Genomic DNA, 24,541 nt, shown 5'->3' with positions numbered 1-24,541 from the left:
CCCATTCTATGCCTTGGCATGTGATGTCCTATCTGGGGATTAGTCTCAATATATAATCAATGAGCTTTGTAAATTGAAGGATAGACACAGTTTTTCTCATATTGCTAACAAAAATCCATCTCAAAAGTTTGACAAAACATGAAAACCCATGTTAACTGCTTGTGCACAGACAGCAGCTGGCCATGATTCATAACTCCTTTTTATGCAGGATAAATTACTTTGCTTCATCTTTCTCACCTGATAGTATGAACTGCTGTATGACCTAACTACTTTATTCCCTACAATAACAGGTCTAGGTATTAAATACAGGCTACAGCAATCTATAATAAATGAGGTGTCACAGACAGAAAGCAAATTAAAGGAAGTATTAGTTATTAACGAGAGAAAACAATAAAAAAAATTAAAAATATTACAATAGCCAAGTTACTTACCTTAGAAAGGGATGCTCCACTAAAAAAGAAAAAAAGCACACAAGATGCAGTCGGAAATTTTTACTTGGCTGAAAATGATTACTGAGCCTAATAGATATTTTTCATGAGGATTGGACTGACTGATATTAAATTAGGGCAATTACCTTGATGAAGTATTAAGTAAAGAATTTCAAATGTGCGGTGTCAGGAATTGAGAAAAAGCATTAGCAATAATATTAATCTGATAATTTTTATAATGTAACATACTTTAATTTCCACTTGAGTTATTTCCTGATTTTCTAGAGATAATGAGCACTATCAGCTGCAACTAATGTCAATAGTATCATAGTCATAATTTCTGAAAGTCTGACTTTTCACCTATACCAGAGAATTTACTCTGCAATTAATTCCACACCCAGCAGTGCAATCCACAGCATTTGCACCACATAATCCCAGTACTGCAACAGAGTGCAGGGATAAACACAGGAGACACTGAACAAAGATTAAGAAACAATTTCTAAATAGTGTCCTCTATTTATTAGTAATGATTCAATAGCAGAGAGCTATAGTGATGTCTACTTGTAATTTTATACTTTCCTAAGATATACTTATAAAACATTGGAACTGTGATACTAAATGGTTTATCCTACATAACAGATCAATGTAGAAAGCAGATTTCTGATCTTATTTGCTACAATTATTATTTATAGTTCCTAATTCACAAAGGGTATCCTAATCATTCATGCAAATTAGCAGTTGTAATCAGTGGTGTAACTTTAGAACTGAACTTGTTTTATAAATTACATAAAATTAAATGGAAAACTCAATCCTGAGCTCATAAATGTCAAGTGTAATTTTGTTGTATGTCAGACACAAATACATATTCTATGTATGTAAAGAATTTGTCATGAATATAGTCACTTTTGCGGTTGTGGAAAATGCAATGATGTTCAGTACTAATAAATAAATACATGAAAAAATACAGTTATATTAAATTTAGTTTCTGCAGTGGGCCAGACCTAGCTCAGGAGTAAATCAATAGAACTCTATAGAAGCTAAACTATTTCTGACAATTTGCTCTGGATCTGACCCTCTATCTCTCACTGAAATATTTTTTTTTCAATGATTTAGTAAAGTACTGCACATATAAGGCATTGATTTTTATCATTGATTTTGTGCTGGCATTTGAGCCATGCCTCAAAAAGCTTGAGTGTTTTATGTATTTACAGCTGTCTGTTGGCAAGGAATAATTCATTCACTCCAAATGAAACATGCTCCTGAAGCTTATAAAAACAGCATTTTTCTGGACTAGGTTTACAAACAGCTCCTCTGAATAAAAAGCTAGAAAATGTACTTTAAATCACTGAAACAAAAGCAGAACTGTATTTCCTGATTTTTTTTTTTTTTTTTTTTTGGCTTGTCAAACAAATAAGACATATATAGATTATATTTTCCTCCCAAGAGAGTTGTTCCACTGGCAGAGAGCAAAGATCAATGATGAATCATCATCCCACAACAAAATATTTCCAGTGAAAAAATGAAGCATGTTGTTTATCATTCTTGGTTAAATATGTATGTAGAAAAAATTTGGTGGCCTGTCACTCTTTTTTTGCCTAACTAGACAAATCCGTCCATCATTTCATAGGGAGAGCAGCCTTTCCTTTCTGGCTGATCAGAGACAATTTCAGACACAGGTTCAGCATGAGCAGAATCTACCACTGATTCCTTTCAAAGCCACTCTTGTGTCACATTCTAACACAACAATAAAAAGCTATTACCTACGTACAGGAACATCACCCTCACAGAGACCACTGCCTATTCATTTAAACCACTCAATGTCCTCAACTCCCAACTGGTTAATGTGTTATTCCAGAAGAAAAGTGTCATCCCCTCTCTTTCAGAACACGTGTCCACCAATGATAAAGTAGAGAATACTCTCAGTTACAAGAGCTTTGACAAAAAGGAAAGAATCAGTGGTAAAGACAGTCATTCCACACCTTCCAACTGCATATTTTCTCATTCTACCAAAGTGAGTGACCTTTGGCTGAACACAACATCCAGAACACACTGTAGGTTTACCAGTATCGGGGGCTACCTTTTCAACATATGTGCAAAGAACTTTGTGTCAGTGGTTGAAAAGTAGCTGCTAAAATCAGGGAATCATAGAGTGGTTGTGGTTGGCATGGACCTTAAAGATCACCTAGTTCCAGGGGACACCTTCCATTAGACCGGGTTCGTCAAGAAACTCCATCCAACCTGGCCTTAAGCACTTCCAGGGAGGGGGCATCCACAACTTCTCTGGGCAGCCTGTTCCAGTGTCTCACTGCCCTTTCCTTTCTTAAAAGCAAAAAAAAAAAATAAAAATATCCATTTAAGTCTTTCAGAGTTATGGATAACTCAATATACAAATTATCAAAAATAATTTTGATGGTGGAGGGTTTTATCCCCATTGCAATGACCAAAAAAAAAAAAGAAATAATGAAGCCACAATCCAAAAGCATTAGAAAGATCAGGAGAGTTGATATAGTCTGAGTTGCAAACCTAGCTCTGTTCATGGTGAAAACTAATGGTATTTAAGAAACACGAATGGGGTTTGCATTCAAGTTTTAGATTGATTGAAAACTCTAGCAAATGAGCTTTAAAGAGAATGTTTACATAAACTCTCATGGATAAAATCACCAAAGGCAAATCCGAAGATTCCTTTGCCAGGTGTCTTTTCATTGGTGAAGCAACTAAGCAGGAACTATTGGAACCACATGACAAAGACATCTTGTGCACTATTTCACAAGAAATTGAGAGAACAATAGGGAATGTCTACACCACATTTCTGTCATTCACCCATAGGTTTTATTAATCCCATACGTAGCCTGAAAGTTTTTTCTGTTCAATAAACAACAGTATTTGGCACTCAAGTTCGAAACATCTTGCAGATGCAGATTCTTTCACTTCAAAATACTGATATTATGATCTCAGAAATATTCAGAGAAGATTGACAATAGCTACATTTCGGCAACAACCTTACCTTTTATAGCACCAAAGAGAGGTTAGGAAATCTGCCTTTTAAGATGTTTACAGACCATGCCAGTATGGGAGAACTAGAAGCAGCTAGCTATAGCTTGTAACCATAGCTTACCTCTCTACCCAATGGAACATGACTAGACCCTTAAAAATTATAACCAGAATCTCCCATACTTTGACAATTTCTGCCTAAAAATGCTTTTTGGGAGCCACAGGTACAAACCAAAGTTAATCTGAAGACTTACAAGAATGAGAAGCAGGCCAGCAGACACCTCTGTTTTGACTGTCCAAACTCTTAGGTCCTTCTCTAACTGTAGTTTCCTCAAGCCCCAAAAGCCCTTATGAAAGGAGCCACATAAAACCTGGTGTGAAAATGTTTATCCATTACATTTTACTGTTCACACAGTCACAAATCGTCTGCAAAGAAACTTCATAAAAATTTCAAATTTTGTCCTTTGTTTGACATTTTCAGGGAAATGACAATATCATCTCAAAAATCTGAATTCATCAATCTTGAAATATCTTCCAGCAGTGTGAGTATCCTCTAACAAAATGTAAGAAATTTATCTTAACACCATTTCTTTCTGCAGAGCATCTTGCTTATAATTGGTGTTTCATTATGATATTTTACAGCAACAAAACGGTATGTGGTTCCAACTACCAAACTAATTTGAATAACAAGAACAAAGAGGTTGAGAAAGACTATGTGATATGCACACATCACAAGGGCAACAGCAGAACCAAATCCTGCCTTCGGTTCTATCTTATACTTTATCCACTAAGTATGCTCAGGTGCCGTGCATATATTTTCAAGTTTTATCCCTGCTCCCTTTCTTTCATACTGAAAAGCTGAATTTCAGAGAGATTAAGCTAAGTAGCATATATTAACTATGGCTTATTACACATAGCAATGAAAAAAAAAATAGTTCTAAAACAAGGAAGGGGGACAAAAAGTGCGACAATGACTTTTTCAACTTACAGATATTTTCTCTTTTTTTTTTTTTTTTTTTTTTTTTTTTTTTTTTTTTTTATCTTGCATGGCACGATCCCTTAACCCCTCTCAGCTGTACTGGCTTCAAAGAATACTTCCCCCCAAAAAATTTTAATACTTGATCCAAAGCAGAACAATCGGAAAAATGGTGTTTTGACAGCTGATCATCTAATTACTCCATCACTTGAACCCTTCTGTTATTTAAACCTTCTCAAGATTTCACACAATAACATGCTCCATTGTATCTCTAATAATTGGTCTAAAAATTGGGTTATCGAATGATGGCACATTTATAGAGCATCCTTTACATTTAAGACCTCAGCAGGACTAATTAAAGCCAACATTTCTAGGAACCTTTAATACAGTGTCAATGCAGTTTTTGATAAGTAGAGCATACTTTAGTCTATGTAAAGTGTTCGATTGCTTATAATCAATGCACTATTCAAGGCACAAGACAGATTTTTCTGCAGTAGTGTAAAACATAAAATGGCTAAAAAATATGCTAGCTTGTGCCCACCACCTTCCATCAGAAACAACTGACTTCTTAACTATTCTTTCACTATGAATAATGCATTATTCTAAATCCTCTCCAAATGCAAAGGAGAGGCTCTGGAGCTAAACAGCTCTCACTGAAAAGATGGTTTCCAAGTTTATAATTTCTCTATTAGGTTTCATGTGCATCACATTTTCCCTCACCTTCCACATACAGCACACATATGCATTAGCTGAACATTTTCGAAGCTCCATTAGTCATTCTGCAATAAGACTGAAATGGTCTTACCAGTACAGAACAAGTCACTGTATATCCCACAACTTATCACTAAAAGCTATGAATGCTATCAACAAGTTATGAGCACAGAAACGGGTAATTAATAATCCATTGATTTAATCGAGACATCCTACCAATTTACACCAGCTGTGAATAATGGTCACCGTGATTAAAACTGTCCGGGCAGCAATATTTTAAAAATTTTAGCTTAACTTCAAAAATCTCTAGTTTTGGTAGTCTTCCTGCCTTTTCGTATTTGGTTATGGGATTAATTATATTTGATTTTGCAGGATTAGTGAAAAGATTTCAGAGGTGTTAGTAGCTCTGTAGAAGGACACACAATTGACAGAAGGAGGCTTCCATGTGAAATTTAAATACAGAAGAGGGGAAAGGAGGAGAGAAGAGGAGAATTATAGCAAAGATCCAGGCACTCATTGTTTCTGTTGTGCATACACATCCTTCTGTTAGATACTACGCTCTTCTCACTGTCCAGCACCATTGCAGTTCCTACATGTTTTTACTTTCTTACACCATTCTCACATGTATTTGCAAGAGGGAAGACTCCTCAATGTGTCCCTTAAGATATGACTGTATTTTTTTCATAGGTGGCCAAAGGCTGGAGCCCATCCATGAAATTAACTAGATTATTTTGTTTAGCTCAAAGGTTAACTGTAGTGCATGTATGCAGAAGAAAGTAATCACAATAAATGGATAATTGACATCAACAGGAATTTTTTTCCATATTCTCAGCTTTCTGAGATATCCCATACCTGCACTCCATATTATTTTTTATTTCTGTCCTTTTAAACAAATACGCAAGCAAAGTAACTTAAGACCAATGTTTATTTTCAAAGTGCAATCAATATCACCTTTAGCCCTACTGATCATAGGAAAGAGATAAATAGGGAAGTCCCTGCTAGACAAATTAATTAATAAATGTTTAGTAAAACAAACAGATGTTACTGAACCAGTCTCCTGTTTTGCAGCAAATGTACTTCATTCCAGTTCAATGGACAAGGAAATTCTCTTTATGCTGTAACTCGCTACAGAAAAACCGTGCCCACAGACCAGAACACTGAAGCCTTGCAATGGGTTTAGGGAGCACTGGTTTAGATGGGAGATATCACAGAGGATTGAACTAAAAAGAAAATTTAAGCAGTGGGTTTGAGGTCACACTAGCCCAGCAGTGAGTTTGACCTAATAAAAGTCATATAAACACCACAACATCTGAGACACTGAAGCTGGGACGGGCAGAGAGACCGCACGTGTCTACACCATAGATGTGTTCTCAGAAATGAAGGCTAAGAAAAAGTTTTTGGTGAAAAATATTGCCTAAAAGGAGACTAGAAACTGAGTGACAAAGGTTGGACTAGGTTATCTAACAGGTCTTTTCCTTTCCCTTTGCCTACTTTCTGCTGTGTACAAGCAAATTTCTCATTGTTAATTTTTTCTAAATAAACAGGAATTAATTAAAAATCTATTCTATTCCATTAAGATTATTTTCTAAAACCAGAAATCACATATGTAACCCCAAATATTCAATCAATTTTTTATGGTAACATTTTTCAAAATCACTGGTTTAGATCATAACCCTTTTCTATACACACAAAACTACCATATTCCAAAACACTCTTATATGCTAGATGGAGACTAAACATGCAAATGAAACTGTGTTTAAGCCAGAGTATTAGCTCATGCACTATCTTTGTATGAATTCATATTAACTAACATTTGGTTTCAGTGAAATAAAATTATTTCTTTTGGCCTTGCTTTTGAAAACAACTATCTTTTTTTCATGACTCAGTCATGGTCTAACACATGGTGCTGGAAAAAAAACCAAACAAATTCACTCTCCTTGATGTAAATAAAAAGAAATATATGTCTTATCTTATAACTTATACAAGATAAGATCATGTAAGATACAGGGTATCTTTTTTATATATATTCTATAGGATAAATTAAGGAAAAACTTCAGCAGCTTCTCATAGATTCTCTTTAACATAATTACTTCTATGTTAGCTCATTTAAAAATCAAAATCAGCTGTGTTCTTTTTAAAATTGTGCCTATAAAATGGCTATAGGATTGATTTTTCTGAATATTTCATTGTGATAATTGCACTTTTTGTTAACTTTGATATCTCTTTCCGCTCCATCTGCTTTCAGGTTGAGCTGTGTTAAAAGGTGTTGAGGAAGACAGTAACACAAAACAAAAAAATAATCTCCAAGTGAAAGAACTATCTGGGGACTTGCAAAAAGGATGCAAGGAAAACAATACCACATCTTAAGTATATGAGATGTATATAAAATACACAGCATGAGAGACAAATTTTTAGTAGTAAGAGAGAGTATTTTTAAAAGGATAAGGATATTTTTCACTGATTACCTTCTCAGTAGACTGCTGGTGAAAGGTTGTGACTGAATGAGTTCAGAGAGGAAATGCATACAAATACTTCATATGATTTTACATTGAAAAGAATGTAACTATTTACACTGTGTACAGTACTTTGAAAAAATAATTGTTATTATTGAATACATACCCTGGCTGCAGAATTATGCAAGCTGCATAAAAATAATGTGATTTTGAGTTTGGAACTTGCACTCTATTTTCTAAATAACCTGCTGGTCTTGTTTGATGGCTGGGTTCCTATGCACTATGGCAACACAAATGACAGAATCACAGAATTGCTTAGGCTGGAAAAGACCTTAGAGATCATTGAGTCCAACCAAATCAGCAATAGTTTTCTTATGTTACCATTACTTAAAGGATAAGCATTCATAAAGCATAAAAGCTTTAAAATTCTTAGATGAAATTTGACTAATACAGCAAGTCCTTAAAGAAATTTTACTCTTCTGAGTGTAAACAGGCAAACACATATGGGAAACTGAAGTTCACAAAAAACTGAGGACTTCCTCCCAGAGTTTTTGCTGGGATACAGATATAACCAAACTTGAATGTCTTGCTCTGTTCATTAAAGCATGCTTCTACTTTATAATCTTACTATTCTACCTACTCACACAACGATACAAATAGAAAACATTGGAAACTTTCAAATTTATAACTTCAATAAGGAGGTATAATGCAATCCTCAAAAATAATTTTCATAAATATCTCTTTACGCTATTGTTATTACGTATTTAATAAAAAACAAACTTCAAGTATGTGTGTCTAGACATATGATCTCCCTCAATATAATAAATACAGATTGTATACATATATATTCAAAACCCACTATTTTGAAAAAAAGTTAAGTACGTTGGTGAAGTCAAGGGATACAAAGTGCCAGCTTTAGGAAATTACAAACTCCTTCCTTTTGAATTCGCTTCAGGAATTTGATCTGAATTGCCATACTAATCTAATAATGTATTCCCACTTCATCTTGCAAATATATAGCAAAATAATTTTTAATTATTTTAAAACATTTCTACTTTAAGTGAACTCACTAAAGTGCATTTTAAGGTTTGGGTTTTTTTACAGAATATGAAGTTGCTGTAAATGTATATGATCATTACTAGATATTATATTTACCGTGTTTGATAAGATAGTGAGATCTGTCCTGATATGCATCTAATTGTACAAAGTATCGATTTTTGTATCAATTTATTATTATTGATAAAATATAAAATCAACTATAAATAAACTATAGGCCAGTCTAGCTCCTTCTTACATCATTATTCTGCTAATCTACATATTCTTCTAGAAAGCAGCCTCTTGTGGAATACCATTTTTTTCTTATTCTTTAGTACCAGCAGAAACAAAATAATGAGCTAGCTGGACCTTGAGTTTGTCTCACTACATCAGCTCTTTTTCACTTTAACAGAAAAAAATACATAGCAACTTCTTTACTGGGAAAAAAAATATGCCTTTTTTATATTAAATCAGATTTTTATCATGCCATTTTCAGAACCTCTGATTCACTAAGTATCATATCATCTGTTCTATTGAGTTAATACACTATTCCACTTCTATATCAGACATAAATCCTATTGTATTGAAAACAGGACCCTGATCTTGCTCCCAATGAGATCAATAACACAGTTGTTATAGACTTAATTACAAAACAAGAAGTATCCTTGGATATAATTACACAGGAACACCTTCTACATATCACAGTACAGTCTGTATTATTCAAAATACATGCAACTGGGAAAGACAGACTTTCATGAGAAAATATTTTGTGCTATTTATCATCTTTAATATAAAAAAATCAAAATGATACATTATGAGCTGAAAGTCTGTTGTGGCACAATCCAAATGGACTCAACATCAAAATCTCTGCAAAACTGCAAGTGAGAGCAGCGCCCGACTCCCAGTGGCTGTGCTACAAGCCACAGAGAGAAAGCTACACATTTAATGTTCAAAGTGTACCTGGTATGCCTTGTCCTTGGCATACTTGCATAAAACATCCTTCACATATGAAGAGTCTTACTGATGATGATGGCAGTCTTCAATCAGACCTGTTTCCACCACAATTCTGTTTTCTAGGCCAAATAGATTGCCATCATAATCACTAATCTCCATACTGCACACAGTGAGTCTTTCATAAAAATGCTGAGGTCAGGCCTTTAACTTTTTATTTAGAGATGGCAAAAATTCTCTTGACTTTCAAAAGTACTTATGCTTGTTGCTCTGTGTGAGCAGCAGTAAAAAGGAGAGTGTCATAATTTGGAAATCTTGCTTTGAATTTCTGAAATCTAATACCAGAAGACAAATATATTTCCTAACTTATAAGTTGCATGTAGCATTCAATACCATGAGATTTATATTACATTCCAGAGGTCACAAAACATTTAATTTGAAAGAGGCAGAACAGAAATATTTGTACAGAATATTACCCTTTCAAAACAGGATCAAAGCTTTAAAAGTATTCATTAGGAAGTTTCCAGCTTCAAAGGTGCCAACTCTATTACTCAACTTCTTACTCAACTTCTATAAAGGTGGTAAAACATAATAGCAAACAGCTGGTTATAAAAGAAATTGATAATTATGAATTATACTGTAGTTACATTTTTAAGTGAAATAGCAATTGCTATAGGAAATTTATTTTGTCACACTCTGAAAGAGAAAATAAATCTTGCAATGCAAACTACGAAGTTCAAACGTATTTGTGGCAGTCGAAAGCATGGTACGACTGAGAAGAAACAAAGGACTTGAGTTAGTCCAAGGCCATTGCTTCACCCCCAATTTGAAATACTTGCTTCACATCTGTTTCCACAGCTCCTTCTTCATCTTATTTCCATGGGCAGTTTTACTGACCTCAGAACACCAGTGACTTCAAAATGCACACTTACAGGAGGAAGACAGTCAGATTCCTTCCCTTTGAAAATTACACTAAATTCTGAAGCATGGGATGCATTACATCACATTTCCACAGCAGTTGAGGGTGAGTTTCAAACTTACTAACTTATTTTGTATTGTCAGCTAAAGTTAGGGTAGACTTCCCTTCATTGACCTTAAATGACACTTATAGCTGGAAAACAACGTCTAAATCTCAAAGAGGTAAGCAGATCACCAGCTCCAGTGCTACCTACCTTAAAAAAAAAAAAAAAGCTCCACCTCAGGCTATAAGTTCCCTGAAGGCCCAGGGAAGTCTGTGAATCTGCCCCCATTAAAAAATCCCAGAGGAAGGATGTGCTGAAAGCAACTTCTTGGTTCAAGCAGAGAGATGGATATGATCTGTGCCAAGAATGTCCTGGTGTGTGCAGGAACTCTGGTTCATCTCGTGGGACAGCCAAAGCTCTCAGTATGGTTCTCCAGGGAATCTTGGTACCTCACCTAGATGTCCTGAGGTGTCCGCTTTTCGTTCAGACTGGCCAGAGACCCAAATTACCAACTGGGACTCTGAATACCCTGCTGAAATCAGAAACCTACTTTTCAAGTGCATGACTCACATAAATTTGGCACAAATAATCAAAATCTAAAAAAAATAATATAAAAACAATATATCAGACAGACTTCAAAACCAATTAGAATTTAAATTTTTTAGTAAGGTAATGAGGCAACAGTCGATTACATCATTTTACAGTGCATCTTTGAAGAAAATGTAAACTTAGGTTCTCCTTAATGTTAATAAAATGTAAGGTACACTTAAAAGTCATTGTCTTCTTGCAGTTTTATGTACTGTATATTTTTTAAATGGCTTATTATATCTAGATTATGCAGAATACTCAACTGTTTTGCCTACAGCACTTTTTTAATAAGTCTTTTTAAGATATAAAATTTATTTCAGCCTTTTGGACCTGATTGTTCTGCTCTGGACCTTTTCTACCAGCATGTGCAATAACTACTGGTTCCATCCAGACTGCTGACATTTAATACCTCTCTTCACTCAATTACTATAACAGATTGCAGTACAGAATAAACAACTGGGAATTCTTAGTAGCTGCCATTTAAAGAATTAAGTCTGCAAATTTGCAACTAGGTTTTGTTTCTTTACTGGCTCAGTGGCTACCCTTTGGCCTTTTGGTACCTGGCAGATCTGTAAAGTGGAGCCATAGGACCAATTTAAGCTCTAGCTTTAGGAAATACCTTCTTAGAAAGACCAATTACTGGTTCTACCCATTCTATTCACATTCCTAAATTAACCTTGTCAGGTAAAAGGGATTCCTGGTGGTGAAGATGCAGGTACACATGAAAAGAGGTTTTGCCAAAGAATCCTTTTAATCTGAGAACTCCTCCACCTTCACAGTGGAAAGAAAGGTCAGATGCTGGAACCAAGCCAAATGCCAAACCAGCACTGAGTAGCAGGCTCCTTATTTCTTGTCTGTCTGACAGCCACGCTACATAGAAAAAAAAATCAGATTGTATTTTTTATTCTGGTGGGAGTATTTGGCCTACAAAGCTGAATGATATACTGCAAATGTCAAACTAACTGAAATAATTAGGAATAGCTTTTAATTTATACTCTTACTAAGATGACAGGGAGTAAGAAGGACCCCTGGAAGTAAAGCTTTGAAAGAAGGGAATAAATAAATAATAAATAAATAAATAAATAAATAAATAAAGGCCAGTAGAAAGTTTGATTTTTGGATCTAGATTAATAAAACAGAAACAGAGTTGTGCATGCTGATTTAAGGGGCTCACCTTGGGTATAAAATGAATGAGAAATCTAACCTTTCTTTTCTTTGTCTCACTTGTGAAGCATGAAACCATTCTATTCTTGAATAGTTGAAGATGTAAGTCTACTACTACAACAACCAGCTTGTGAGGAGAGGACTGCATTTTGTTATTTACAAGACTTGAACTATTCTGGCTTTGTTCTTTAATAAAAAATGGAAGTGAGTAATGAAATATCTGTAGTGCTGATGAAAGCTAAGGTGGTGGAGAGGGAGAGGGGCCTGAGCTCCAGGGGAAAGTGAGGAGGAACAGAGACTGCAAACATTCCCATTGTCTGGAGTCTTAGCCACTGGGGAGTTTTTTCTCCATTTCTATTGCTGCCCCTCCTCCTTCTCTTTCTGTTCCTCTCCCCTCTTCCATCCCTCTCCTACTGCTTCCTTTTCTTTCATCCTTCTGAGCTGTGCCGACACCAGGGGAGAGGTCCAGAGCAGGAGGGAAGGTCCAGCAAGTCTGAAATAAAAAAACATTAAAAATAAAACATAAAAAGGATCCAGAAATTCAAATGAACATCTTAAAATGTGCTTTCCTGTGTTTGTCACTGCAGACCAATGTGACACATGTCTCCAGGGCAGGGCTGATTTTGATCTTAAAAGATATGAAAGTGAAAAGTAGCTGGTCTTATTCTGATTATGATTCATATTTACACCATTCATTAATATTTTTCACCAAGTATCAAGAATTTCGGAACCCATTTTAAAATTTCTGATATGAAATGTCACACTATATAGGATGTTAACTTGTGCATTAAATAATAATTTAAAAAAAAAAAACACAACTGTGGCATTTCTGAAATAGCTTGTTTCCTTATACTAAACTGTAATTACTTTTCTTATAATCTGTCCTTTCACAAGCATGTCCCTGAAAAAGTATTCCCCTTACAGGGTTCCTGGACCACCTACTTACCCAGAGCAGATGGCAGTTAGATCTGGTGACATCAAACAGTAGAGTTTGGCTTATACGCCCTGCTCTCACTGAGAAATTCAGTTGTGCTGGTCTATGTCCTGACAATCTGTGGTCATGAGACCTTTATATTCCCGTGGCAACACTGTGCTTCTTACTCTAAGCCGAGACGCATGAATGAAACAGCAAATGTTATGGTGCATAAATGAAACACTGAAGAGGCAAAAACCTACACAAAATCAGCAAAGGAATTTATCCTTTTAAATTTGATTTATGTGAATACCACTCAGACAATGCATTTTTGAAGGACAGTACAAAAACCTGTAGATACACTGTGAAGATGAAGACCAAGAGATGGGAAAGTGTGAGACATGACACAGTAGCCGCAGCTGTTTATAGTCCTCAGAGCATATTTCTGCTCTTATTGAAATAGTTATTTCAAAGTGCTGAGAACTCCAGCTTTTTAACTCCTCAATTATAATAACTCCGTAAGATTTCTGCATCTGTACAAACCACTATAATGTGGCTGTTAGAGCTCACAGCTGCATCTTACTTCATCATGATAATAGCACAACAGTATTCATACAATTAACTCTTACTGTGCTGTTTTGTGTTTATCCCTATTATACCAAACAGTTCATTTCTGATTCGGACTCAGCTTTTGCTCCATTTCTTACTATGCTGACAGTGAATAACAGCCTATGTGAGCACCTGTGAGCAGCACAGGCTCTCAGATAATGTCATTATGAGAATATGACAAACCCTAAGGTGGAAACATCTACACTGTGTTCACAGATTTCAGTACTTGTACAAAATCTTACAGAAAGGTCAAACACGTTGAAAAAAATAGCACAATTTGTAATTTGTGGGAAAAGAGGACGCTATCATAGCATGCTGGGCGGTGGCACAAATTGGCCAGTGCATTTGCACCCTGCTACTCCTGGTGGCTTGGGACAGGTCTAAAACAAATCCCTTAAATAAACTTTTTCTACATGCAGATTTATACAAAGGTTAACACTTTGCCTTAGAAAATCCCAAACTTGTCTAGAAAATTACCTGAGATTGAGAAAAATTAAATCTACCTGGATATTCAAAACTACAGGTTTTACTTTATAACAAGCATGTATGTGAGGATATTAGCAGCATGCCATCAATAGCTAAATATTTAACATCTATTGCCTGGATCACCTAAGTGCACAACTATTATTTTTGCCTTTTTATGTTTTTAGAAGACTTTTTTAGTGCCGTCTAGAACTTTCAAAGTCAGGTCTTGTGCTGTTTGTTGATCTACTAATGATTTTTAACACTGTGACAATTATCTATGCTCATTTACATATGCAACATGTACGTAGCTGATTCCATTTGCCACCCACATAAACCTTTTATTTCAATTATTTTCGAAGATTTCTCAGTGAAGCCCATGATTGTACCAAATAGCTCAAGTCTTTGGATTTTAGAATAGGACTCTGTGAGGAGAATTCTTTGAAGAATCGGGCTGTAAACTACATTATAAAATGTCAGTACACTGTATAACAATGGAAAAAAGTGTGAAATCTTGGACCCAACAGAAATCTTTGGGAATTTTGTCACAGTCCAAAACTGAATCAGTGTTTAAAAAGGCATTTGCATTCCTGTAAACAAAGTTACCACAGAAGCTGAAAACTTAAAGCTACAATGATTCTAGTAAGTTTTTAACCAAATATTTCATTAAGAAATTAGTATTTTGACATCTCCCTTATGAGGAAAGGCTGAGGGAGCTGGGTCTCTTTAGTTTGGAGAAAAGGAGACTGAGGGGGGACCTCATCAATGTTTACAAATATGTAAAGGGTGAGTGTCAAGACGATGGAGTTAAGCTTTTTTCGGTGATGACCAGTGATAGGACAAGGAGTAATGGATACAAGTTGGAGCATAGGAGGTTTAAGATGAATATCAGGAAAAATTTTTTTACTGTAAGAGTGACAGAGCACTGGAACAGGCTGCCCAGAGAGGTTGTGGAGTTTCCTTCGCTGGAGACATTCAAAACCCGCCTGGACGCCTTCCTGTGTGATGTACTCTAGGTGACCCTGCTCTGGCAGGGGGGTTGGACTAGATGATCTTTCGAGGTCCCTTCCAACCCCTAGGATTCTATGATTCTATGATTCTATGATTCTATGATTTCCTTTAACTTCATCCATCAAAAAGTTAGGAATCTAGTTTAAATGTCTCATATAGATTCTCTCAGTGGAAAGAGAGAGGTGTTTTAGGAAGATTTTTCATCTCAGCTATCCATAGATGCCTGTCTTGGGATGTAATCTGTAATTCTGTGGAGGTGTCTATATATCTCCATTGACAACAAAGTCTTGAGTGTCTGAGTTAGATTTCAGTGACTAACTTTTGGATGGATAAAATGGTGACCAGCTTAGCTCTGAAAATCTATTTTTAAACAGCAACGTTGAGTTGCCTTTTGTGTGGATCACTTCATCAAAAATCTAAACAAAGATGTTTTGACAGGAAATTTTGACCAGTTTATGTATCACTGATTTTAATAGGACCACGGTTTAATTCTGCATATTTCTGTTTATACATCACCCACTATAGCAGAGCACCTCCTTATGAACAATAACACAGTATGCTTTTCTCATAAAATAATAAACTATAAAAATAGTTTCAATGTCCCAATGAAGTATTCCCCTAAAGAAAAAGTGATGCAACATAAAAATCAAAATGTAGTTTCTCTTTTCATTGTGCAATGTACATTGTCTACAACTTGCAAGTGCACCACTAGAAGATGCTAACCTCTTCAGAGCCAATCTTGCAGTTGTGCCTTTCACAGAACTCCCATTTAACTAGAAGGTGTATATACAGGGGATAAAACATAATTACATTCTTATGCAGTTTGAAAAAAAAGTTGATGTAAATTTATACAATAGAGAATACATTAGAAAACTGATGTACTGTGCAATATCTGAAGTGCTGGGTTTTACCCTGTGAAATCAGTGGCAATTACAAGATGAGAAATGAGATAATAACACTGATATTTTTGTTACTTTAGAACACAGTATAATTAATCCCTTTTGGAGGTGCCCAAACAGGAAGTTTTGGTTTAATTATACCTTCAGGATGTCTATTTCACAGATGCTGCATGACAGTTTGCATACAGGATTTTTAAACGTTCTATAACTTCTATCTTAATATTTACTGGGTGAAGGAAAATCTTTTTATACAGTATTATTATTAGGTAAATTTTCCTTTTCTTTTGTAAAAAGTAACTGTGCATTACAGATCATGCTCAAAAGCATGATGCTGCAATTAGTAAAAATACAGTAATTACAAAATACATAATAAAAGTGAGTGAGTTACTGTAACTTATGTAGCCAGAAGTGCTGCTAGCATTCAGTAATGCCTGAAAGCAGGCCTAGTGTACAAAAATGCATAGAACTGTCTTTGTTACTTTCATGCATTTATATTTTTTTGAATTGTACTCATTTAAATTGTTCTAATAAAGAGGATGACTAGAAATAGAAAGAAGGACCACCATTGTCAACACTAACCAAACGTAATTTGAGACTGAAATTCCAATTCTTAAGTCAGCCTAAAAATACTGCATGCAGAGTATACATATGCAATGTCTCTTCTAAATCCTAAAAAAAACACTATTTAACAAGATGTGTCTTGTATCTATTTGACCTGGATGCTGTTCAGCCTTTATGTAAAACTCTCAGCAAAAACAGAGACACCTTTCATGAAATGAACTGTGCTAGTGCAATGTTTTTTTCTATAGAACAAATTTAGCCTTGCCTCAGTCAGGCAAAGATTCCCATTAATATCTGATTTGCACAGATAGCCCCTTTTTGTTGACCCTGCAAAACCCAAAGCACAGGCCTGACTCAAGGGAGGATCTTGATGAAAGCAATGGATGCAACTGAGCAACCTGAAATAAAGGCTGTTGGGTTGGGGAAAGTTGGGAGACTGGAACCTGACTTTCACCAAGTCATGCAATAATCATCAAGGTCCTATAATGATAATTGGATTCTTGACGATTTTGTGTTCTTTAAATAATACTAATGGCCTGTACTGCCTTTCATAAGCTATAACTGTCCATGGGACTGTAATTAGTTCTCAGAGGACCACAGAATTCCCCATGCAAAGTCTCAGCTGTTTTCAGAGCTCTGCATTGAGTTGGTTGCTCAGAGACTGCACATCAGTAGAGGCAATAAACACTGACATCAGGAGAAGGCCATCAGGGAAGGGCCACTGAGGTAACTTGAGGTTAATCAGATCTTTGGTTATTTTGGAAGAAAGACCTACAAGTCTGCAAAGGAAAAATAAAGAGCCTGGGAAGCGTAATTCATATTCCACCATGTTCATACCCATTTTTGGCCATCACACATATGAAATCCATCTCAGGTTCATCAAGCCTCTATCAGCCAAGTCAGAGTAAAAAATATGGTTACTACCATAACCATGAAGATGTTACTGAAACTAAAATGACACTGCAGAATGGTTCTTGCTTGAGTCCCAACATGCTGGCAGGTCAGCCAGCACACAGGGAGCTTGGGCTGGATGCTGGGGAGGCACACGGAGTACCATGGAGGCAATCTAATGGTGTAGCTTTTGTCAAGTGGCAGTATAACAGTGTGTATAAACTTACTACATAGAGGAAGTGAAACTATTTGTTCTTAAAAAAAGTGTTAGTTAAGCTCTAAAAGATAATTATTTTAAGATTTCTGTTAACACTCTATCACACTACAAACATTTCTAACAATATCTATTTATATGATTCTAACTACCTATCTTTTTTTGCCAGAATATCACAATGATGAATATCACATGTTAATTGTATGCACACTAAGCAACCTCAGGCTCACTTAATAATTTGAAGGTCTACTTTATTATTTGTTTTAATTGTTAGCAGATGATTCATTGAGATGGAAAGTCACGCTTCTTTGTGCAAAATAAACTTTCTCAGGAAACACTTCCAAAACTTCAGTATAAATGCTTTTGAAGGATTAAGTACATTATGGAGATTAGAGTGTCATTCTGAAATAGGAAAGAGCAAAGATGAGAAAAAATCGTCCAAATTATTCTAATGTACCTATTTGCAGAACAATAAACTTCAACCTATTTTATTCTGGTAATATGTTCAAAGATCATAAAACAATACTGGTACCTTAACATAGGTTAAAATGTTACACTGTAATCTTTGTATCATGTAAAAGCAGCATTTTGTTTTCTTCTGACAGTCTGGATCTGAGTTAAAGGAAGCTACAAACTGGATGACTAGGTAGACAGTGTCACAGACTACATAATTTTTCATCAGGAAATAATAATCTTTAGCCTTCTGTTCAGAAATTCTATAAGCACTTAGAAATAAAATATTCAGCTGCAGAATTTGCCAGAGCACCACATCCTCTAATGCCAAGGGAAGTTAAAAACATTAATCTGATGCCTAACCTATCAGTCTTTACAATTACTCTTCAAACACTATTAAGCTTTTTTATATTTTTATCTTTCAAAACCCACAATGCAGTGAATTACAAAAATAGGAAAAACTACACTGTAAAATAGAAACAAACTGCTTTTAGAATAAAGTTTTAGAAGACTAGAGAGCTAAGATATAAGCAATCTGGTAAGAAACTAAAAAAGAAAAGATATTTTAAAAAGCATTGTAGCAAACTTCAGATTTGTTCCTGACAGTTTCTGATACAGCAATGGCTCAAATCCATGCAGGTTCCCCTGGCTGGTATGACTACAAAACACTAAAACAGCAAGTAGAAAAATCTAGGGAGTTTTAAAGTCAGATTTTTGCAGCAGAGATTCCTGAGACTCCTTTGCTGTTACGTTCTAGCCATAGAAATTCAGATTGGTCAGCCAGGGCAAAGGGAAGGTCCACACAGTACAAAGCCCGTTTCACATGTCCACAGCACAGCTCCAAGTGGAAATATCTGGGTTGATGTGAGAGCCAGGAACCAGACTGCCGTGTTTGCAGCTAAAGCACAACATACCAGGTTGGGCAGAAGAGGATTTGAATGCAGATGCCCTGCTTCTTCTGCAGCATGATTTTGGTCAGAGCCAGTCTCAGCATCCCTTCCCTGCACTAGCCACACTATTGGGAACCTCTCCCCAGTAAGCTCAGCAAACACAAGTGAAAAGGGGCTGTGATTGCTCTCTGGAAATAAACTCCGAAGAGAAGCAGAGATGTAGATAAGGAGCCTTACTGTTCAGGGATAGCACTGGTACAAAAATAAAGGTGCGTAAACATTCTGAGAATAAATTCAGTACAGGAATGAGGTTTCTGAAAGCCTGAGAAGTATGGGTCTGCCCAGTCTTGAAGGAGGTGCATTGGGAGTGCTGCCCCAGCTAAATTTTAACTGGAGCTTTCTGAATCTGAACAAAATAAGACGACCAGCCTAGCATCATAGTAAAATGTTGCTGATGACTCTACAGGCGCCTCCAGTCCTATCTCCTATGCAGAAAAATGTGAGAAGCTACACTTCTGTTGCCAATTCAGGCCACCACAGCTAAAAATATGTATTAGTGAGTCAGTAACTTCTGTTCACCTGTTCATTTCTATGTGCTAGTGAGTATTGCTAATAATAGTTATAAAGGAAGAAAATTTGCTTTCCAAAGTTTTCAGGTTATAAACCTTTATAAAGGTATCTGAAATTCCTAAGCTCTCCTGAATATCAAAGCAGATGTAAAGAAAAACAAATGTTTTTTAAATATGGACAGTCATCACTTCCAGGAGTTAGGGCAGTACATCTCATACCAAATAGAAGAAATGTAGTTATATCATCACTTGTAGAAACAACACTGTAACTCTTAAACAAAATTTTTATTCATCAAAAGCACAACAAGGATAATTGTCTTTTACACTAACTATGGCTTTCCAAACATGCTTTCGAGTGCATTAGTCATAGCATAACTATGGAAACACCAAGCTCAAACCAATTCCACCAAGCCAAATCCTACCGTGCCCACATACTGCAGGAGGGAGAGGCATCCTCTTCCAAAATTAGCTCCTTTATTCCTAAGGTCTCTAGGCTGTTTGATACATATGAAATCATGCAATCTCAGACTGTTGCAAATTAAATATATGTATATTAATTATCATGCTACTCAGACAACAGGTGCTTTGTAGATGTAATCTGGGTGCTGAAAATAGTGCATTCCTAAAATTTGCTTTCTCAGACTTCAAGATAAGACTAAGTGAGCAGGATTAGACCTTCAGTCAGCAACTATCTGAACAAAATTACTCACACAACCCACCTGCAATAATTGAAAGAAAGGACAAAAGGAACATAATTCTGGAAACTGCTAGCCTAGTTATTTTATTTCAGAGCTTTAGCAATATCAAAAATATTTTGCTTACTGGCAGTTCCAGATGATAAAACCAAAACAAACAAACAAAACAAACAAAAAAACCCCAACAACTTTAATTTAAAAATAAGGATGGAGAGAAATAAAAAGAGGGGTGGAGGATAAAGTTTCAATCACTCTCCTATTTTAACAGTTTGCTTTCACGTTAAATCATGAAAAAATAAAAGGAAAAAAAAAAAAAAAAAAAAAAAGCAGGCTGAGTCTTCTTCAAATGTGGAGTATTGACCCAATAGATCGTAGCTATTTTGGAAAAGTCATCATAATCTATCATGCAAATATGTAGACATTGATTCTTTAGACATATGAATTATTGACCCGGATATACTGCCAAAAACATTCCATCATGTCAGAGCAGAAGCTGTGCATAAATACATCCTAAATATTTTTATTAGATTTAAACTGGAAAAAGCCACTGTAAATACATAATAGGTATGTTTCTACAAAGACAAATTAATTTCTTTATTTTTCAACATGGCTAATTGCACAAGGGAATGATGAAGACTTCTTATACACACTTAATACTTCAAAGGAAGCTGTTAAGTTACAAGAATGTAAACATAAGTATTAGAAGCCAGAAACTGCCACATGCATTTTACTCCTAGGAATTATTTTTGCTGATACCACAATGAGAAAAGAAATAAATCTCCTGTAACTCAGTTCCACATCTGAATACACAACACAACATATTTTGATCATCAGTTATAGATCTCTAAAAGCTGCTTATATAAAATACATTAAGCAATTCCATCAATATAAGGTAAACTACAGAGAACACTGCAGAGATCCAAGCATTCAGCACTTCAGCTTTAGCATAATAATGCACAAATCTCTTTCTGAAAAACAGAGCAAAAAAACCCACAAAACCCCTCAAAAAAACAAACAGAACCCCCCACACACATACGCCCCCCGAAACCTGTCATCTGGAAAAATCTTTCCAAAGTGCATTTTACAGAACCAATATCCTGTCTCTACATCAGGGGCAGCCTCTGTTACGCACTTAAGTGCTTTCAATGAAAAGTAACAGTTTCTTCTCCAATCCTGAACTCTCAGTGACCGTCACGGAAAGTAACAGTTTCCCACTGCCTGTCAGCCGGTGACATTAATAATCATCAAAACAAAACAAAACACCTTCAAGCAAATATCGGCTTCTGATTAATCTCCATCCCACTGAATTAAATTTGTAAGAGGCAACCTGCTGCCTTGTTTACGCCTTTCTAATCTGAGGAGCAGAAGTTGGATATAAGGGTTTTGCTGCCCTTAGGGCTACGAAATATGCCTGATGTGGCAGCCAGCCAGCTCTCCGAGGGAGCCTCCTCTGCTGTTTTCTCTCACAGCTACTTTCTAATGGGTAATTTTTAAACAGACGCACACAAACACACAAGTCACCACAATACCGGGCTGGGGTTTTTGCTTTTGTCTAAAGTCCTGTAAGTATTTGTACTCATAAGGAGGATCTCAAGGTTTCATCCAGCTTTGGTTTGGGCTTTAGGGTTGTTTTTTTCTTTTAAACAGAAAGCAGAGGGGGGGAGGGGGGGGCCTGGATTTTTTTTTTTTCCCCAGCTGCTTTCCCCTCTATATAACACAGCACATCAAACACTTGAGCTTAACCGACCTAGGCTCAATTAGTGCAACATTTTGCACACATCCAAGCAATCAGGAAGAGATATTTAGTTCAGTCCTTATGTGTATTGCACAGAAACCTTTAGTTAAAGGTGGAAAGAGATTTCTGAAAAAATAAAAATCTCACAATGTAATTTACACAGCGTGGAAACGCCTACAAGGAGATGAAGTACCTGCACTGGGGAGATGTTCAGTTGTTCACTTCATCTTCCGTTGACAAGGAAACCAAACCGCACTTCATTCTCCAGGAAAACCTTCCACTGCCATCATTTGAGAATGCATTTATTTGTATATATGTACATATCTAGCATCATCACCATCATGATAATAATAACCATCATAAAATACTGCTGGCAAAAGAATAAAAAAGTCAAGGTGCAAAATGTGCAAAAGTAAGGATCACCTCTGTGGCTTTCTGCTTTGCTTTGTTAAGGAGGAAAAAAAGTGTTTAAAAATGATAACTGCAACACACTGCAAGAAAAGTTTCACATTACGAACAGACATCAAAAACTGAAAAAGAAGAAGAAAAAAAAAACAACCCTGCTGCTGCACTGAGTGTCAAAAAAAAAAAAAAAGGAAGAAGAAACAATAAGAAAAATAATAAAATTAACATCTTGCTCCGTGGCTTCCACCAGTATTGCAAGATTACAAACTCTGTGTAAACACTGCTGTAAAATGCATTTGCAATTCCCATCTCTTTACGAAAAAAATAACAAAAACAACAACCCTTAAAAAAACACCCAAAAATAAAAATAAAACAACATCAGAGAAAATCCTCTGCAAAAAGACTTAGAAACATGCCTTTTCTCTTCTCTCTAAAAAATAAGCATCATATTTCACATTGCTTTTCCGTGCCACAACAAAACCAGTTGCATATATAGATATATAGCTACTAAATGTATATCAGTTGTTGCTGGACTGGCAAGTCTGTATTATTATCATTTTTCATTCCCAGTGACTCCCGGCCCCAGCAGCACCTTTTGCTCACAGTTTAGTAACCATCGCATGCTAGGAAAAAAACTTGTCATCAGCAAAAGATCAAATCCATTTAAACAATAATCAAAGAGGAAGAAAAAAAAAAAAAAGAAAAAAAAAGAAAACCCGAAAAAAAAGAAAAAACAGAAAAAAAACAAAGGAAGAAAAAAAAAAAACAGGACAAAAAAAGGAGGACAAGAATGTCAGCGGAAAGGTACTCACCGAGCGGGAGTAAAAGGGAGGAATAAAAATGAGAGTTACTATAAAATACAGTATGGCGGTGGAAGAAGGAATGAGGCGCTTTTTTTTTCCTCTCCTCTCTAGTCTCTGCCTCCGGCAACCGCCACGTGATCCGGCGCCGGGCGGACTCGCAGCCGGGAGGGCGCAGCGGCAGCGGCGGGCGCGGACCCAGCGCGGAGGGGCGCGGACCCAGCGCGGAGCAGCCCGCCCCGAGCCGCCGCAGCCGCCCGGCTCCCGCCGGCTCCCTCCGCCGCGCCGCCCGCCCGGGCCGGTGCCGCCCGCACACCCACTCACACACACACTAAGATCGCGGCGCGGGCACGCCGCCGGCTGCGCGGGTGAGGTGCGGAGGCGGGCGCGTCTTGCGCGGCAGCGCAACTCGCTCGCCGGTGCTGCGCGAAGTTGCCGCCGGGCGCCGCCCGCCCTCCCGCCTGTTGCCCTCCCTCGGCCCCGCCGGCCGCGCCTGTGCAGCGCCGCTCGCCCCCGGGACAGGAGCCGTGATTTGCCCGGGTGGGGGGAGCCGTGCCCCGCCGGCAGCCCCTCTCTAGCCCCGGGCTCGACCGAGTTACCCCTCCTGCCGCTCCGACTTGGGGGCGGGGAGGGTGCTGCTGTGCACGGGGCTACCGTGTATGTGGGCACACGCAAGGGGCAGCCCCACCGCCCAGCTCGCCGGCAGCACGAGGGTGCCCGCCAGCCCCACCCCCGTGATTCCCCGGGGGCGCCGCTCCCGCAGCTCCGGCTAAACGTGCGTGTGCGGGGGTACCCCACTTCACAGACAAAGCACGGAGGGGTCCCCCTCTTGCCACTCCAGCCCAGGGTCTGCGCCCAGGGGCACCACTCCTGCCGCCGCAGCTGAGGGGTGTGCGCGGGGGTTCCCCGACTGCCACTCAGGCTCCGGGTGTCTATGCAGCTCGGAGTGTTTCCATGCCGGACGGCGGGGCTGCAACTACTGTGCCACCCAGTCATGTCTGAGCAGTGCTCCGTCTGCTGCCTGGGAGCATCCACGTGTGCCGCTGGCCACAGAAGGGCAGGTGCCAGCAATCCCATCTATTATTTGCTTTTGTTTCTTGGCCTCTGCCCTGCTTCATGGCCTCTCCTTCCTGCCACTGGCAGTGCTATTGCTCCCCATAACAAAGTTAGCGGCC

General features: G+C 37.4%; 1 protein-coding gene across 6 annotated transcripts in view; it reads right to left on the bottom strand.

The window, feature by feature from the left end:
- RALYL (RALY RNA binding protein like) overlaps positions 1 to 23,528 on the bottom strand; it is a 404,897-nt gene extending 381,369 nt beyond the window's left edge. For 2 of the 6 annotated variants that reach the window (XM_051609901.1, XM_051609902.1), the window contains exon 1: positions 23,379 to 23,528. The gene's annotated coding sequence lies outside the window, so the exon portion shown is untranslated. Of the gene's footprint in view, positions 1 to 22,354; positions 23,330 to 23,378 lie in introns of those variants that run through there. The other 4 variants (XM_051609899.1, XM_051609898.1, XM_051609894.1 and 1 more) reach the window with 3 other exon arrangements.
- Positions 23,529 to 24,541: the final 1,013 nt, after the last annotated feature.

The sequence above is a fragment of the Apus apus genome, chromosome 2 (genome assembly GCF_020740795.1).
Source record: "Apus apus isolate bApuApu2 chromosome 2, bApuApu2.pri.cur, whole genome shotgun sequence".
NCBI lineage: Eukaryota > Metazoa > Chordata > Aves > Apodiformes > Apodidae > Apus > Apus apus.
This window is presented reverse-complemented; position numbering and strand designations above follow the sequence as displayed.